The sequence below is a fragment of the Melospiza melodia genome, chromosome 3 (genome assembly GCF_035770615.1).
Source record: "Melospiza melodia melodia isolate bMelMel2 chromosome 3, bMelMel2.pri, whole genome shotgun sequence".
NCBI lineage: Eukaryota > Metazoa > Chordata > Aves > Passeriformes > Passerellidae > Melospiza > Melospiza melodia.
Genome location: NC_086196.1, coordinates 58,314,086 through 58,330,696, shown reverse-complemented (window position 1 = coordinate 58,330,696; position 16,611 = coordinate 58,314,086). Strand labels below are relative to the sequence as shown.

Here is a 16,611-nt window from a genome sequence, read left to right as displayed (position 1 = left end):
TTAAATTCCACTGATCCTCGGCTCATCATGCGTGGATTGCATCCCAGCCCTGTTCTGGATGAGCAGATCATTATATCTTGAAGAAGCAACTTGGGAGCTGAAGAAAGCCATGGATGCAACTTGCCTGGAACTGGCCATCAGGAACCATGAAGTGAAGGGACACACTTGGAAGTTAAGTTACTTACAAAAGACCTTATCTATTTTTTGACTAACTATACCAGAATCATGGAATAGTTAGGGTTGGAAGAGACCAAGAGTTAGGGTTGGAGATCATCTGGTCCAACTCTCCCATCAAGGCAGGGTCACCTAGAGCAGGTAACAAAGGAACTCATCCAGGTAGGTTTTCAATGTCTCCAGATGGAGAATCCATTCCATGGGTGGCCTGTTCCAGTGCTCTGCCAACTTCAATGGAAAGAAGTTCTTCCTCATGTTTTAGTTTATGGTCGTTGCTCCTCATCCTGTCGCTGGACACCACTGAAAAGAGTCTGGCACCATCCTCTTGGCACCCTCCTTTGAGAGGTTCAAATGCATTAATGAGATCCCCTCTGAATCTTCTCCAGACTGAACAGGCCCAGCTCCTGCAGTCTCTCCTCACAGGAGATGCTCCAGACTCCTCATCCTCTTTGTGGCATCCACTGGACCCTCTCCAATATCTCCTTTTGTTTCTTGTCCTGAGGAGCCCAGAACTGGACACAGTAGTCCAGAGGTGGCCTCACCAGGGCTGAATCATCTCCCTTAACCTGCTGGCCACTCTTTCTGATGCTCCCCAGGACACCATTGGCCCTCCTGGCCACAAGGGCACTGCTGGCTCATGGACAGCTTGTCATCCACAGGAACCCCAGGTCCTTCTCCAGTAGGTCAGTCCCCAGTCTGTGCTGGCACTTGGGGTTTTCCTCCCCATGTGCAGGACCCTGCACTTGCCCTTGTGGAACCTCACCAGGTTTCTCTCTGGCCCATTCTCCAGCCTATTGAGATCCTGCTGAGTGGCAGCAGAGCCTTCAGGTGATCCATGACACTCCCCCAGTTCAGTGCCATCAGCAAACTGGCTGAGGGGGCCTCTATGCCACTGATAAGCAAGTTGGATAAGAATGGCCCAGTACTGATCCCTGGGGAATGCCAGTGACTGCAGACTATGCAAATGAAAGAATAAAAGCCTTAAGCACAGCTCACCAGAGACAAACATCCTACTTGATCAAAGAGCATTTCTTTTCCTCAAGTACACCAGCAGTTGTGCTTGAGCAGTGTCTAAAAATACAAAATGAGTCACAACTTCAGGAAGAATTGCCAATAAGCTTTCCAAAATCTACTTTTTGAAGAAAATATTTTTTTGGGTTTATGCCAAATCTGTGATCATCAGAGTTCAGGATAACTATTAATGAATGATACCACTGCAGTCAGGAAGACACTTGAATTTGCATAAATATGATTAAATGCATGCTAAGACATTAAATGATGTAAATTGGTACAATGTACAGAAATCTTCTGATAAGTCTGCATGTAAATTAATAAGTTATCTTTCTCTGTTATATTTCCCTAATAAAAATGCAAACACAATTAAATACAAGTAATTTTTTAAATGTCAGCATATCTGGCTGTCCTTATAAATCTCTAATTAGGATGTGTAAACATAATGAAAAATGTTTTCATACCCAAATTCCCCTATTCCACTGATCCCACGCAGTTTCAGTGAAGACATACAGAAATACATGGAAAGCATGCCTGGCAGGATCTCAGCAGCAACAGCTTTTGATCTGCCAAAGCCTCTCATGAAACAGCAGAAGCCAATTCCTCAATGAGAATAATCCATCCTGAATTGCCACAAGCACCTCCTGCTCAGCCCCCTTGTGGGTTGCAGTTCAAAAAGGCTGAAAAGCCAGCAGACAAGAGAGAAGAAAAATGATAGCACTTATCTCAGTCCACTGACCACTCAGGAACTTCAAGGGTCTGGTTAAAAAAACACTTGGAAATTATCAGTAGGTTTATTTTTAGAATTTGTTTCTGGTTATTATATCAACATGGTGCTATCTGATACTAGTGAAATGGGGAGAAAATGCAGAGATTTTGGCGTGAATTGATGAAGAGTAATAGAAATTCCAGCACTAACATGGACACAAATGGAAATAATGAGCACATGAACACCTTCATAAAATTGAAAAGAAAATGTATGTGTGATTACACCCTTCTTCTCTCCTCTGTGACTGCTGCAAAGGAAGGGGTGAAAATGGCATTTCCTCTCCTCTGTGCCACCCAAAGGCCAGGATGTCTGGGGAAGGATCATGGCCACAGGAGAAGGTGGACAGGGAGACAAAGATTTTTGCATGAGGTGATAACCCATCTCTGTAGGCCCCATTAGACTGTTTCTGCTGGGTCCTGACAGCTCTGATTCCTTTGCCACTGTTCTTTCACAGCTGCTTCACATCTTTGTCATTCCACACCTTTATCCTTCATCCTATTAACCATCTTTTTAATCTTCCTTTCCTCACCCTTCTGAATAACTAGCCCCATTCTGATACCACCACAAAGAAGAAATGTGGGTCCTGCCTCACCTGCAGCCAGATGAGGGGTGGCAGCTCAAGCAGGAAACTCCAGGCTGTGCTTTAGCTCATCAGTGTGGTGCCTGCTGAACTTCACACAAAACAATGTGGGTCCATCAGAATTCAGAATATGCCCTTCCATGCAAATGTGTTTCTTTCTACAGATCACGCATTCACCTCCAGTCACTAAAGGTCTAGGATTGTGGTATGTGCAATGCCAGGGAAAACAGGCAGCAATTCAGCAATGTCAGGTACACAGCCCAAACTACCAGCCATAAACTAAAGCAAGTGAAAACTTAAGATGAGGACAGAGAAGAAGTAAAATGTGTGAAATGAGGAGCCCTGTGCTCATAAATATTTACAAAGCTGTTTTACTGAGCTGATTTATGCTCTCATCTTATGCATGTACATAGTTCCATTTTGCAAGTCTTAAAACTGGCATTTGGAACAACTGTTTATTTTCATATTCTGGAATAAATCTATTAAACTACTGGAACACTGTTTATGGAAGGACGTCCATTGAGTGAGTTTACTAGAGAAATCTAGGCAGCTTGCAGCTCCTCTGGGAGATGTGCAAGGGGGAAGATGCTGTTGGCTTCTTCAAGACATTCCTAGGATTCAGTATTATGAAACACTGGCATGACAGAAAGAACGAAGCCATTTCAGGCACTTGTGGGCCAACTTATTATCCCCGTGCATTGCTCTGAACAAAAGCAAGTGGATATATTTAAGAATAAGGAAGATATTTACCAGCCAAGGAACTGATACCTAAAGACTGTCAACAAGAGACCAAGATAACTATAGAGAAATACATGCTGTAAAACATGTTGCAGCTTGGGAAGAGTAGGATTTCAATCTGAAAAGGATTTTATGAGATTTATGAGGGCCTGAGGGACAAGAAGGGAAACAGTAACATACTGAAAGCTGAAGTAAGTAAGAATAGTTCTGTGGAGTGATGCTTCCTTGCCCTTGGCACTGGTCAATGCCCAGTAGATCACTTGCAAGGAGAGATTAAACAAAATACAACTAACAAATAAAGCTGCGCTGTAAACAAGACAGCTGGAGGAGGCTGAGAAGGAGCTGTACATTTTATATCATCACATCCTCTGCTTTTATGAGGCAGCACAGCTTTGTTCCCATCTATGCCCAACAGCATCCATGCTGGCCTGTTCCTGCAGCCTGCCCTCCTGCCTGTCAGCTGCCCCCCCCCAGCATGGTGTCACCTGCAAACCCCACAGAAGTATTTTCTGTTGCCTCCTCCAGGTCATTGGTGTTAAACAGGACAAGTCCCAGGACAGACTCCGTGGCACCCCTGCTGTCAGTGGCATCAAGCAGGGGACAGACAGCCCAACAACCATGGCACCCCCAAGGCAGGACTGTACCTGTCTAGCTCTCTGCTCACCTGGGCCACAACACCCCGACCTGCATGCTGGCTCCCTGACCGTGTCAGCCTAGCAAAGCCAGCAGGGAGCACCCTGGCCAGCTCTCGGTGCCTGTTCTGCAGGTACCCGTCCTGTCTGATGGAATTGCAGGGGGCACACGCTCTCAGGTAATCCCTGGCTCAATCCTTATCCTGGGGTGTGCCTGCCACACTTCATAAAGAAGGCACCACCTAGCTAACTATTCAGAACCACAAATGAAAGCTATTTCCCAGTATTCAGGTAGCTTGCACCAGTGCTTCACTGTTCCAAGCAGCAGCAGTTCCTGCATTTCATTCCCAAATGAAAAGGATACCAATTTTCACTCAGCAAAGAAATGGCCTATACTATGTAAAACAGTAGCTGTTTCTAAGGAAATCCACTGCTCCTCTTGGTAATTCAGCCTCAAGGTTTGCCTTGATTAACCCCCCGAGCAGTCACTATTCATATACTTTATAAAGAAAAGTATTTTTTTCTTCATTCTGTGTATTAGCTCTGAATCTCTTGTGTTTCATGTAAGGAACAGTGTAAAAGCCACAACCCTTGACAAAATTTAGCCAATTCCTTCTATTTCTTAATAATGTAGTTCCATTAATTCCACTCAACTGATCTCAAATTACAAGGTAAGCAGTCAGAGCTTTTGTGCTCCCTTGTGAATTAAAGCCTAGTATTAAAAAAAAAAAAAAAAGAGACTATACAAAATCACTGCCTTTTCTGATGACTCATATGTTAAAATAGATGTCTCTACCATTCCTTGCAGATCAGTCTGTGGGGCTAACATTTATACTGCTGTCTTCAGCCTGATGTAATTAGAAGCAGGAGGATTTATAAAACCTGAAATAAAAGTTAGAAATGGAAATTTTATAATGTCTCTTTACTAAGATGAAATGTAAAAGGTGAGGCTATACATAACTGTAAATTTGTTCTCAGAAGCTTTCAGTGCAAGTAAGTATGACACCACAAAAGACATAAAGCAGTTCCAGGAGCCCCAACCACACAGAAGGGATAAAGAGGCTCCAGGGCTTTAGCAATGGTGGTAAGAAAAATATAAAGAGGAGAGTATCAGCCTCACAACAGAAATGTACACCAAAAATACAGCACCCAGTAAGTTCAACCTTCTCTTCTTTCTCTGACTTGTTCTTGATTTCTGAACTCCTCATTATTTGACTACATTCATTAAAGCTGCTCACTGAACTGAAGCCTAGGAATTGGTTTTATGTTGTCCAGTTACTTGTTTTTTTCTTTAGTTAGTGATGTGAAACTGGTCAACTAATTCACATATTATTTCTATTCTTTGGCTGGGTTCTACACACATGAACAATAGTAAATATTTTTAGGAAAAAATTAGGGACAAATGTTTATTTCTGCTGAAAAGTATGAAATAGTCAAAGAAATCACATGCATCAGGAACACAAGACAGGTAAACCGACTACACTAGTTTAGGAATTTACATATCTTCAAGTCAAAGTCTGATCTGCATGGAATTTCACTTAGCAATTCCTGCTCCAGACCCAGCAATTTGAGGCTAAAGTACTGCTTAAGAAGAAATGCTCTATTTATAGAAAGTAATCTTAAGCAGCTTTATACATAATGTGGTCAATTTTTTATTTTTTAATGAGCACAAGACCTGTGCAAGAGTCTTGCCTGGAGGATTATTTTTGGAGAAAGTGGGAATGTGTCATTGGTAATGGACTAGGCGACTGTTTTGAATGTTGACTATTCAAAATAGTCTGGTTGGAACTTTGGAATTTTTAAGACCAATATATCTGTATTAACCTGTGTAAAATATTTAGGTCCCTGTGAAAGCCTTCAAAAAATATTGGCCTGGCTTTCATGTTAATATTAAAATTTTAAATTAGAATAATAATAATGTTAACCTGTTATTCTTTCTGTTTTTTCTTTCTCTTTCCCCCTCTCTTTTTTTTCTTAACAACTTCCTGTCTATCATGGATGACCAGGTAAGTTTAAATCAGTTCAGTACTTCTCAACTCCCGTTATACCTTCTGCAGTCATGCTGTTTTTTGAATAGAAGGCTAAATCCTTTACCTGTGGCAGACCTGATATACTCCAGCTGCCCTGGAATGTTTTTTGTCCATTTTATCTCCCTATCACGGTGTCTCATGGAGACGATCAAAGCATCAGTGAACAGTTTAATTCTGGCATCAGACTTTACTATTTTTTCCTGGATTTGACCTCTCTCACTTGGATTTTGGGATCAGCTCCTCAGCACTAGCAGGGAGGTTTTCCTGGAAGAAACCACTAATGCACATCCTTAAAGCGTTATAAAAATGCTTTGCCAGCAATGGGAAAACATTATTAGAAGAAATTTTATGCAGGGAGGTCTCTTACAAACTAAAGCAGGAGAAATTGCTTTCTTTGATTACTATGCAAAACTACTAATTATCCCTAAGAGACTTCTTCTGGTCTAACCAAATAACACCAGAAAATGGTCATCATTTTCTGAGCCAGCTGGGGTGATTATCAGTACAGATGTGCAGACCTAACACCTCTGATCAGAGCTCATTTTGAATACTTCATACTCTTATAAATATATCCTGGATGTATATTTTTGCAGCCTAATTTAAAGGTGCTTTCTCTCTCTTTGGATTGTTTTGTATTGGCAAAACTCTTGGTTATCCTCCAAGTATTGAGATTTTCACCAATGCCCACAACTCATGTATGAACCTCATCCTACTAAGCAGCAAAGTGCATGGCATGACAGTCTTTGTTCTGCACAGATAAGATATGCAGGCCCAGGCAAATGAAATAGTTTGTCCAATGCTGCAAGATAAAATCTCTGGGAATGTTAAACCCATGTTTCACTGTAGCTCTAGGATGGCTTTTGGTTCATGCAGAGTCTGCGTCTTGTGTTTGGGCTGTCTTTCCTACCTGTCTGGCTCTAACAATCCAAATGGGAGTAAACATAATTTTAGAGGCTAAACAGGCTTGCTGTATTTTGTAAATAAAATGTAGAGACAGTACCCATTGTTAAGAAACTTTTGTGCCAGACTGACAACTTATTTTTCTGTTTCTTTTATCTATTCTGTTGTCACTCAAGGAATGTCCTATTATTTCTGTGGAACAACTGCCTCTGGAAACTCTTCAGGATTTAGATCTGTGAAGTAATGCTTCAAAATATTTTTCATCACATCTGCATCTCATATTGTTCCATTACTATTTGTTTCAGTAATTTAACTGATGTGATCAAATAAGCAATCATACTTCTTAATTGACTGAATTCTCAAGAAATGTTAGCTATCCATCTCAGAAATTATTTCTCTCTGGCTGCTGATCATTCTGCCAAAATCCTTATGATGATAATTTATGTCACATTAAAATGAATATTGTTCCAGATGTTGTCTCTGCCAAGATTTGAATGATAACTCCAATAAAATGAAAAAATGGGATAAACTGCAATTTTCATCTTGGCTCTTGATCGAACTCATCCACTTAAAAAGCTAACTCTCTCAGTTTGAACTGTCCACTTCAATGTTCTTTCCTCCTCTGATATTATGAGATGTTAAGGAAAGAAAGGGTGCCCAATCTGGAATGGAAACAGGAAAAGATTTTATAATATTGTCTCTTTGTCCTGGCTGAGCTTCAAAACATCTTGTAGCTGTTAGGGTTTTTTTTTTTTTTGTCCTAAATTCACCACCTCTGCAGATAAAGATGGCAGTGTGGGCTGTCACTGCAGATAGGAACACACTGTCTCTGCCTTGCATAACCGGGAGAGTAAGAGATTAAGATCAACAGTTTAGTTCAAGGATTTATAAAATTATTTTAAAAGCCATACAGATTGCATTGGGAGAATGCCAGAAAACACAAGAAGGGTAAGAAATGCAGCAAAGGAACAAAAGGAAAGCTAATTAAAGAGAACATGCATGGGAAGAGAAGGAAGAAACCGAAGGGAAATGTACACTAGAGACACTGTAATTTGTGAAAAAGATCTTGGCATCATCTTCTCCTCCAGCAATGAACCTCTGACCAGCTGTTGATGGTATGAAAAATGACTCATTTTCCCTATCTCTACATGCAGCTGAGAATACAAGATTGCAGGTACAAAACCAAGTTTAGACTTTGGTCTTAATCAGAGACCTACAGGTTTGCATGGTCTCTCTTCTTCATCCACAGAGAGTGACAGGAAAATGTAAAGCACTGATGGATCTCTGTGTAAGTCACTTATTACCTGCCTCTAATTGATTCCCTCTGCTATGACACGAGTCCCCCAGTATGTGAGCCACCCACATCTAAATACTACTGGTATCAGCAAATCTTGGAGAAGTCAGTGAGTGTGTATGGGTGTTCACAAGCTGCAGAAGGAAGGATGGAACTGGTGGCACGGACATCTTCAGTGCAAAATGTCTTCTCTGTACTCACCAGTATCTCAGATCACCTCAGAAGTCTGCTGTAATACAAAAGTGATAACAGGTTCATTTTTGACCACATGTGCCTTACAGGGTCACCTCTCTTTTCCTTTTTTTTTTTCCCTTTCTCCCACCATGTTGTCACGTTTCAATATTTGTCAGGTCTGTGCTTTACCAGCTGCCATTTCAGTTTGTCTATAGTGTTGGATACAACTCTTGTTGTAAAAAATAATAGCAACAACAGCAACTGAATTAGCATTTGCAAAATTTAGTAACATTCTCATGCATAACTTGTTACCAGCATGTCTGAACAAGAACTCTATTACCCGACGTCAGATATCTCATTTAGACAACTAGCCTTACTCCTCCTCATGTCTCAGCTGTTCCATCTGTAAAATGACAATACTAATCTCTTTATTCAGTAGACTAATATGAGGGCTAAATACTATCATGTTTGTGAAGAGCTTCGAGTCTTCTATAGGAAGATTCTGTAGGAGTTCAAAATATTAGCAATAGCTCTGAAAATAATGACAAATCCTTGGTAGGCTACAGAGTTAAAATGTGACAGCCAAACAAGACCATTTGTCCGTGCTGGAGAACATGTAACTTCCAGCCAGTTGCTCAGCTGGCTACAAAATTTCTTGCATGACCCAAAAGGCATGTAAATTGCTCCAGAGCTTCCTAGGAAATAAAACAATCTGGAAGAAATGGGAGGGGGGAAATAGCATTCTTTACAGAAAAAATAGGAGACCAGCTATGTACTTTATGAATAGCAATCATGAGCAATAATCTCTCCCAGGCTCCAAAGTGCTGCCTGAAATGCTAGCTGAATATAAAGGAGAGATTTTTTTTTCAGGTAACACACCACAGTGCCTTTTCACAGCATGGAAAACAGTGTGCAATACTTCAAATGGCCAAGGCATGCTTGAACTCTGTTTGTAATTGAAAGTAGCATGTTCACTGAGCAAGCATTTTTCAAGGAAAGACAGGGTTGTGGTACACCTTGATTAATGCGTATGTGTGCACCCTGGCAGTACAGGCACGAGGTAAAAATTTTTAAAGGGAAGATCTCAAGACACAATTTCGTAATTATATGTTGTTGTTCCAAAAGATTGTAAGGATTTTCAAAATTGTACCTAGTTATAGTTATGTGGCCCAGCCACTCAGGGCTTGTTTAGACACATATGAGAGCATGAAAGATACTCTCCAATAGGCCCTTTCTATCAAATTTCCTCAGCATGAAGTTTTGGATTGAATTTCTAGATTAGGTCATTAGAGGTCCACATCTTGACATGATGAGGGTATATTTCTATAGGCAAGATAGTGATGAACAATTCATTTAAGCTGAAGTGAAATGCATTCAGGGACCTACTGAATACATCTCTTGTATAAAAACAGAAACAAAGTCTTCCCAGACTGAAAATAAAGGGTAAAATACACAGGAGCCCACTTCCTAAAGAATTAGCTATTTTTTCTGCTACTTAGTGCCAACTACATAAAAATACATAATGGATCTGTTGCAGGGATGTTTTCTCCAATCATGAGAGCTCCAGCCCTTTGTAAGGAGAGCCATGGAAGGGTGGGCACCTCTCTGGGCCAGAACACAAGTGCAGTGGCTGAACATGTCCCTGAAGCTTATGGCCTTGAGCCCACCAGACGGACAAAACCAAACGAAACCAAACCCCAAGCAAACAAACAAACAAAACAAAAAACCTCAACCAACCACAAAACCTGCTCTAGAAGCTGCAGAGGAAATCCTTTGGAGTTACTTGACAGAGACTTGATTGTGGTGGAGCACACTTTGGACAAGAATCCTCTGACACAATCTGGCAAATGTTTACCCTGCACCCCACTCACTGAGGGCAGTACAGGCACAAAAGAGGAGCCACAACAGCACAATCATGCCTAAAGCACATAAGTAAATGGCTTGTAACAGTCTAAAATTACGAAACAGTGAGCAACCACATTCTCTCTCAGCTGATTGTATGGAGGTAATTACCACATTGATTTATGGATGAGTGGGGATGGAGGAGGGGAAATGAGGAAAAAAGAAAAAAAAACATATGTGGACTCTGTAAGTACTATTTTTTTCTATCAAATGTTATTTGGTTCCTGCTGAGCTAAAGAAAGACTCTGTAACTCTTGGCTCACAGTTCCCAGTAGTGGACGTCTGTGCCATGAGACCAGGTTCACAGTTCTAGCTCAAACACTAGCCAGCACATGGGGGAGAGCTCCAGCAAGCTGCTGTGCAAGTGCAGCAGAGCAGTCAGGGTAATCAATCTGTGGGTCTTGGACAACTATTTCATCCCATGTCCCAGGTTATACCCCTTTGTTGGCTAAAGCTCTCTGGCATAATATTTACTTTTGGTTTCCTGTTACATATACCAGCTGTGTTTGAGGCAGAACTTCAGTCTGTCTCACAACTCATTATTACAAACAGTAAGAAGAAATTCCCTTTTCTCCTTCTTCCCAGATATTTTTCTTCTCTGCTTTCCTCTTCTAGTTTTTGCATCTTTCTTTCATACTTTCTCTATCCTTACCTTTATATTTTCTTCTTTCAGTATTCTCTGTCCTAACAAGCTGCCTTTTTTCCCCTCTAACCAACTCTTATTACATTTTTATTCACAATTTTAATATTCTTTCACTCCAGGGTCCTCTCTACCTACCTATAACCAAAGTGCTAAGCCCTGTGTAGGCTGACTGCTTGTTTGGATGCACAATATCCATTTTAGAAGGAACTGCTAGACCACTAACAGCTGTTTCAAAGTAAACTCCCTTTATGCACTGCAAATTACATGTTAAGACATGCAATGGTGTACTGTGCATAAAGCCTCAGGAAAGCACCCATTGATCTATGATATGTCCATTAATCTCTGCAGCCTAAAGGGCATCTTTCTAAATTCGTACAGGAGCCAGGCATGAGAAGAAATCTGTCCATACCCTTTTGTGAGGCACAGGGAAAACCACATACTGAGTCTTTGCTATTAAATGTGAATCCATAGAATGAGGCAGTCATCAAATTCTAAAATGGCATTTACTTGCCTCAAGCAAAAATAAAATGTCATGGCTCCTTCTGATTTTGCAAAGTACCACAATTTGATTGTCAATTTGTGATTTGTCTGAAATATGGCTTAGATATCTCTTGGCTTTCATGGCATTTGTTCTGAGGATTTTTGTATCCCTTCCAGTTTCTATTTCATGCTGGACAGGATGTATCTTAATAGAGTACAGAAAAAGGCCTCTGCTAGGTGACAGCTTCTCTCCCAGAAAAATGGAGATCTTTCCTGGAATTATCCTGAAAATGCACATCACGGCACTGCAAGCTTTTGTAATAATAAGGATTTCATGCTGCCCCTCGGATCTGTATTTTCTTTCTTTCTCTGCTCATGCTGGTACATCAAGTAATGTTCTTGGTTCACTTACTCCCATTTTTCATGAAAGACACATCTTTAAAAGGCTCTACTAATTTCTTACTGCCTTTCAGCAGAATTTTTTTGCTCCAAAAAAATTATATACCTTATCAGAGTCCTTGATATTTAGTTATTTACATTGTCCCTTATGAGGGACAGCTGTTGAGAGTTGTACCTTCTATAAAAAGTTCTTCCAAGTTTTTATAAGTTACTATAAAGTACAAATAATGCTAATAATGAGTTTTGCAAAATACATACCTTTTGCCAATGCTGGTTTGAGGCACAATACAGTAGTTGCTATAAAACTGCAGAGTATTAACTTCTTTGTGACATTTGTTTATGCATAGAGATGAGCCAAGAGGGAAATTTTGCTGTGCATGGATGTACACTGACAGCATGAATACTACTGTGTAGCAAAAGTATTTCCATCATGACATAAGTAGATTTAAAATGAGTGCATGCAGATATGCTGATTGCCTAAAAGATGAGCCCAGACAGATTAAATATACCCATGCCACAATTTTTTTTTTGATTCCTACATGATAGAATGCAGCTCAAGTAATTTCATACAGTAAATCATACAATATTATACAGCACACAAGACATAATAGTTCAAGCCAATTTCATGTGGAGAAATACTTACATCAGAAAACAATCACTGAACGAGGCTATCTTCCCCTCAACAGAGAAGCCATAAATTGAGAGATTACTGGGTTAGAGAGTGCAGGAATGCCTTGTTCTGTCTCCATGCCAGAGCACATACACTCACCTCTTCTGTTCCTCTCTACCTTACAGAGATTCAACAACTTAAATAGGTTAAAGAAAATTCATACATACTTTGGAGCAAGAGTGCTTGACTGAAGCTCAGATTTATACTTGCTAGTGTACATGAGACTATCAGACTTGATTAGAAATTGTAACTGCCATATGAAACTGTTCTCAAATTACAACTTCAAATTTTCAGCACTTACAGTATGGGGGCAAGCAGACTGATTTTCAGGAGGAGTTTGGAAATAACTGCAATTCTTGGAAAACATAATTCTTCTGCATAATACCAGAGACAGCTTGTCTACCTATAGACTTTCAAGGTTAATTTGAATTCATTAACAGTGTGAATTTAAAATTAATCACTTAATAATCACTTCAGCCATGTTGTAGCTTCTGTCACTGAAAACTAACACAGAGTTATTTCATATTTAGGTTGATTCATTTCCAAAGCAAACTGGGCCAGACTGCAGTAAATTGAGAAAAACACATGTATTTGAAAAGATTAATTAAAGCACTCTAAAATCTATTTGGGTTATTTACCCTTGAAACACAAGCTTTGGTCAAACAAAAATTGTATGCCTCAAAACCAAAAGCCCTTCACTCTTGTGATCATTGGCCCAAAATATATGTAAAGATAAAATCCTATGATGAATATAATGTAATTGTCCTCTCTTTAGAACAAAATTTGATGGTTTTTATGTGACTTGTTCCAAACAAACAGGAGGTAGCTAGGAAACTGGCTAATCTTGAAGGGAAAAAATATTCTATAAAATGCTAGACAAAATGGGACAAGAGTCAAACTAGACACAAGACTATATTTTGCATTATTAGGTTAATAATGCAACCTAATTCATTGTGCTACATTTTGATCCAAAATTGATGGTACAATAACTATAAATTATGAAGTATTAGTTAGAAATGGCATATTGTGCTTAATGTACTAGCAACTACTAACCCACCAGCAAGCACATAATCAGTTGCTATAGTAATTCTAATCTCCACCCATGCCTCAAGAATTGTTAAGGAATGTGACGAATTCTGTCCTTTACAAAATGTGTACTTTCCCATAATCGTGTTTAGTGGATTTTCTGCAGAATCCCCATGTGCATACTGCGCAGATCACACAGTGCCTTATCAGATTCAAATAACTGATTTGAATTTTTATTGAGCACTGATCTTTCCAATATACATTTAATTTGTGTTTACATCTAATTTATACATATCGTGATCTCAAATATTCCACTATGCTTGTTTTTAAACAAAAGGCAACATGAAAGCAGTTTACTAGGGAAATGAAATCTGATCAAAAACAATAAAAGGAAAGTACAATAGTTAATTATTTCAAGCCTTAAAACTGGAAGCAATTCTCCCATGTGTATAAGGGCCAGTACAGGTCCTGTACATCAATTAGGCCCACTTAAAGCACATTTTAAAGGCTTAGAGAGGATTTATATGGTGCATAAGCCTGGGGCTGTCTGCATGTGAATTTCATCCCCTCTGAATATACCTGTCAAGATAGCTGAAATCTGAACATTAAGGAGGTTGTTAGTAAATCAAAATCTAAATTTGCAGACATTGTTACCTCAATTGTATTTGTCTCTTCCCTTTCTCACAGCAAAACAAAGTGGTTACAAGCACAAAGCAAGTGCAAGAAACAGTGGCCACAGTACTAAATTTTCCCATTTAAGCTGCCCTAAAGAGGAAGATGGATGGTACTCTGAAGAAAAAGATTATTTCTCTGTCTTGATCTTCTAAAGGAAGAGCTTTTAGCTGTAGTCCATAAAATTCATTTCTACATCAGGAAATGCAGGAAACAACAAATACTGCACTAGGCTCACAAGATCCACAAGCCTTCAATTACTCATTTTGTTCACACAAATATAAGACTTAAGATGCATGATTAAATTTCATTATATGTGGACTTGGTATTAATCCCTGATGAGCAATTATTTAAGATTCATGGATTCTTAGTAATGACATGTTTCTCCATTCCTTTACATTTCTGCATTAGTGATCATTTCTAAGGAAGGCAGAATCCTGAAATCTGGAATCTCTGCTTACCTCCAGAATTTTAGCATTTTTATTTAAGACATGAAACATTTTGACAAGTATTCAGCCACTTAGATCCATGCTAAATTATTACATAGAGGAAAAACTACTGGAATAATTGTGTTCATAATTCCTGGAGAAAAGTCAGATACTTCCTGGGTGAAATTTGCTCTGAAAGCCTACAGAATTCAGGCTTTGCATTCTGTTGGAATTTCTCCTTTAAGATCATATCTGATCTATCAATACCAGAATTGAGAAACCTTTTTATTTTTTTCCAAACTAATTTATCTCCGTCTCCCCTGATTTTTCACTGCATGTCAGATTGCCAAAATATCACCATTGCCTCATTTAAAACTCTTGAGAAACAACATATTCTGCATTACCTGAAGAAAGAGGAATTTTTACCTTTTCCTACCCTTTAATTATGTGTCCAAATCCTTTCCAGAGTTTCCTGTGGCTGATTCTAAAGAGTTAACAAATAATCATATTAATAACTATAGTTGAACGTGACTTCAGAAAACTCTTACATGACAGCAAGTGTAGGATTTATCCCAAGAGTGTATTCAGGCTGACAGCTCACAGAAATCTAACTTTAGATGCCAGGACAGGAAGCTTTATCTTCCCAGTTTCCCAGTATATGCAGTGCACAGACAAGGACTCCTTGAGAAGGAAATTCAGAACATCCAACTCCCCCTACTGAATATTCCTCAGCATTAATAATTCAAGATTAATTTATGATCTCAGTTTTTTGTCATGTTGCCTCAGACTCCTAACTGTGGCATAAATTGTGTCACACTTTGATTCTTCAAATTGAAATGAGAATATAGAATGACTGATTTTGCTTTTCATTTACTAATCTTTGATAAATATGGAAAGCTTCAGCGTGGTGCATTTCTACAGGAGCAACACACTTCCAAAGAGAAAAACCTCTTACTATAAACCTCCTCATATAAATATGCTGGATATGCAAACTTCATCAATGATCACATTTACTACATGCTGTAGCGATAAATCTCTAGAGACTAAAAGCACAATTCTCAAAGGGCCACAGTTTCTAATTTCTTTGGAAAACAAACACAATCTACCATGAAAAATGTAATGGTACTTTAATGATCAATCAGTTGAATACCATTAGATATTTTTGCCTTCATTTTTTAATACCTTCTGCCATTTCCAGCAAATTGTGGAAAAAAAATAATGGATGCCTTGAGTATTCCCCATGTCTATTTCCACCAAAGGAAAAAAAAAATAGAAAAACCCTCAAAATGAAGATTCAGATTCTTTTGGATCAGTCATAATCCAGGAGGAACACTAGCAATAATGAATATGGATACACAAACGCAGCTGCAGCATTCACATCAATAGCAAAGTAATGCAAAAATTTGCCCCTTTGGTAGAGTTCTGCTACATTAAAGTGCTAAAAAGCTCTTGGCTGTCTGACTCAAGGTTGCATCTTTGTTTTATAAGGTCAGTGCTCTAGCATTTGAAAAATATTTTGTATTTTGCAATATTTACCTCATTTCCTTCTCCAGAGATGTTGTAATCATTCAGGAATAGCAAAGCATATTGCATACATAAGAAAAACCCTTATGAATAAAAACATTTCAGCATTTTGAAGAATTTCATTAAACTGGTATAGAGCTAATAAAAATATTAAGCTGCCTACAGTGCATTTTAGGCTGGGTTTTATACCACACCCCACATACATACAGTGTCCTCTGAACAGCAGAAAATTTTACATTATATTGGCAAAGTCTCTGTAATTCTTAAATCTTCTCATAACTGAAAACCAACCTACATTCAAAAAGAATTTCTGTTTAGTGTTATGGGGAGAAGGGCAAACCAGACCAAATGTCTTCATTTGGGTCTCAATGGCTTTTGTTCATGCTGACCTCCAGCACAGAAGAGCTTCCTAAATATCAAAGTGTGGCTGAATTATTTAATTTAATATATTGTTATATTTAGTACATAGCACTGAGGATATAGTAAGAGTAGGAAGTGTGTGATAGTGAGAAATTTTTTTTTTGTCTACGAATGCTCCTAGAAAGAGGATGGAACAAAAATGTAT

The 16,611-nt window shown here is 39.0% G+C and overlaps 1 protein-coding gene across 3 annotated transcripts in view; it reads right to left on the bottom strand.

Annotated features, from left to right (window-relative positions):
• SMYD3 (SET and MYND domain containing 3) overlaps positions 1 to 16,611 on the bottom strand; it is a 380,229-nt gene that overhangs the window by 7,100 nt on the left and 356,518 nt on the right. The window lies entirely within an intron of this gene.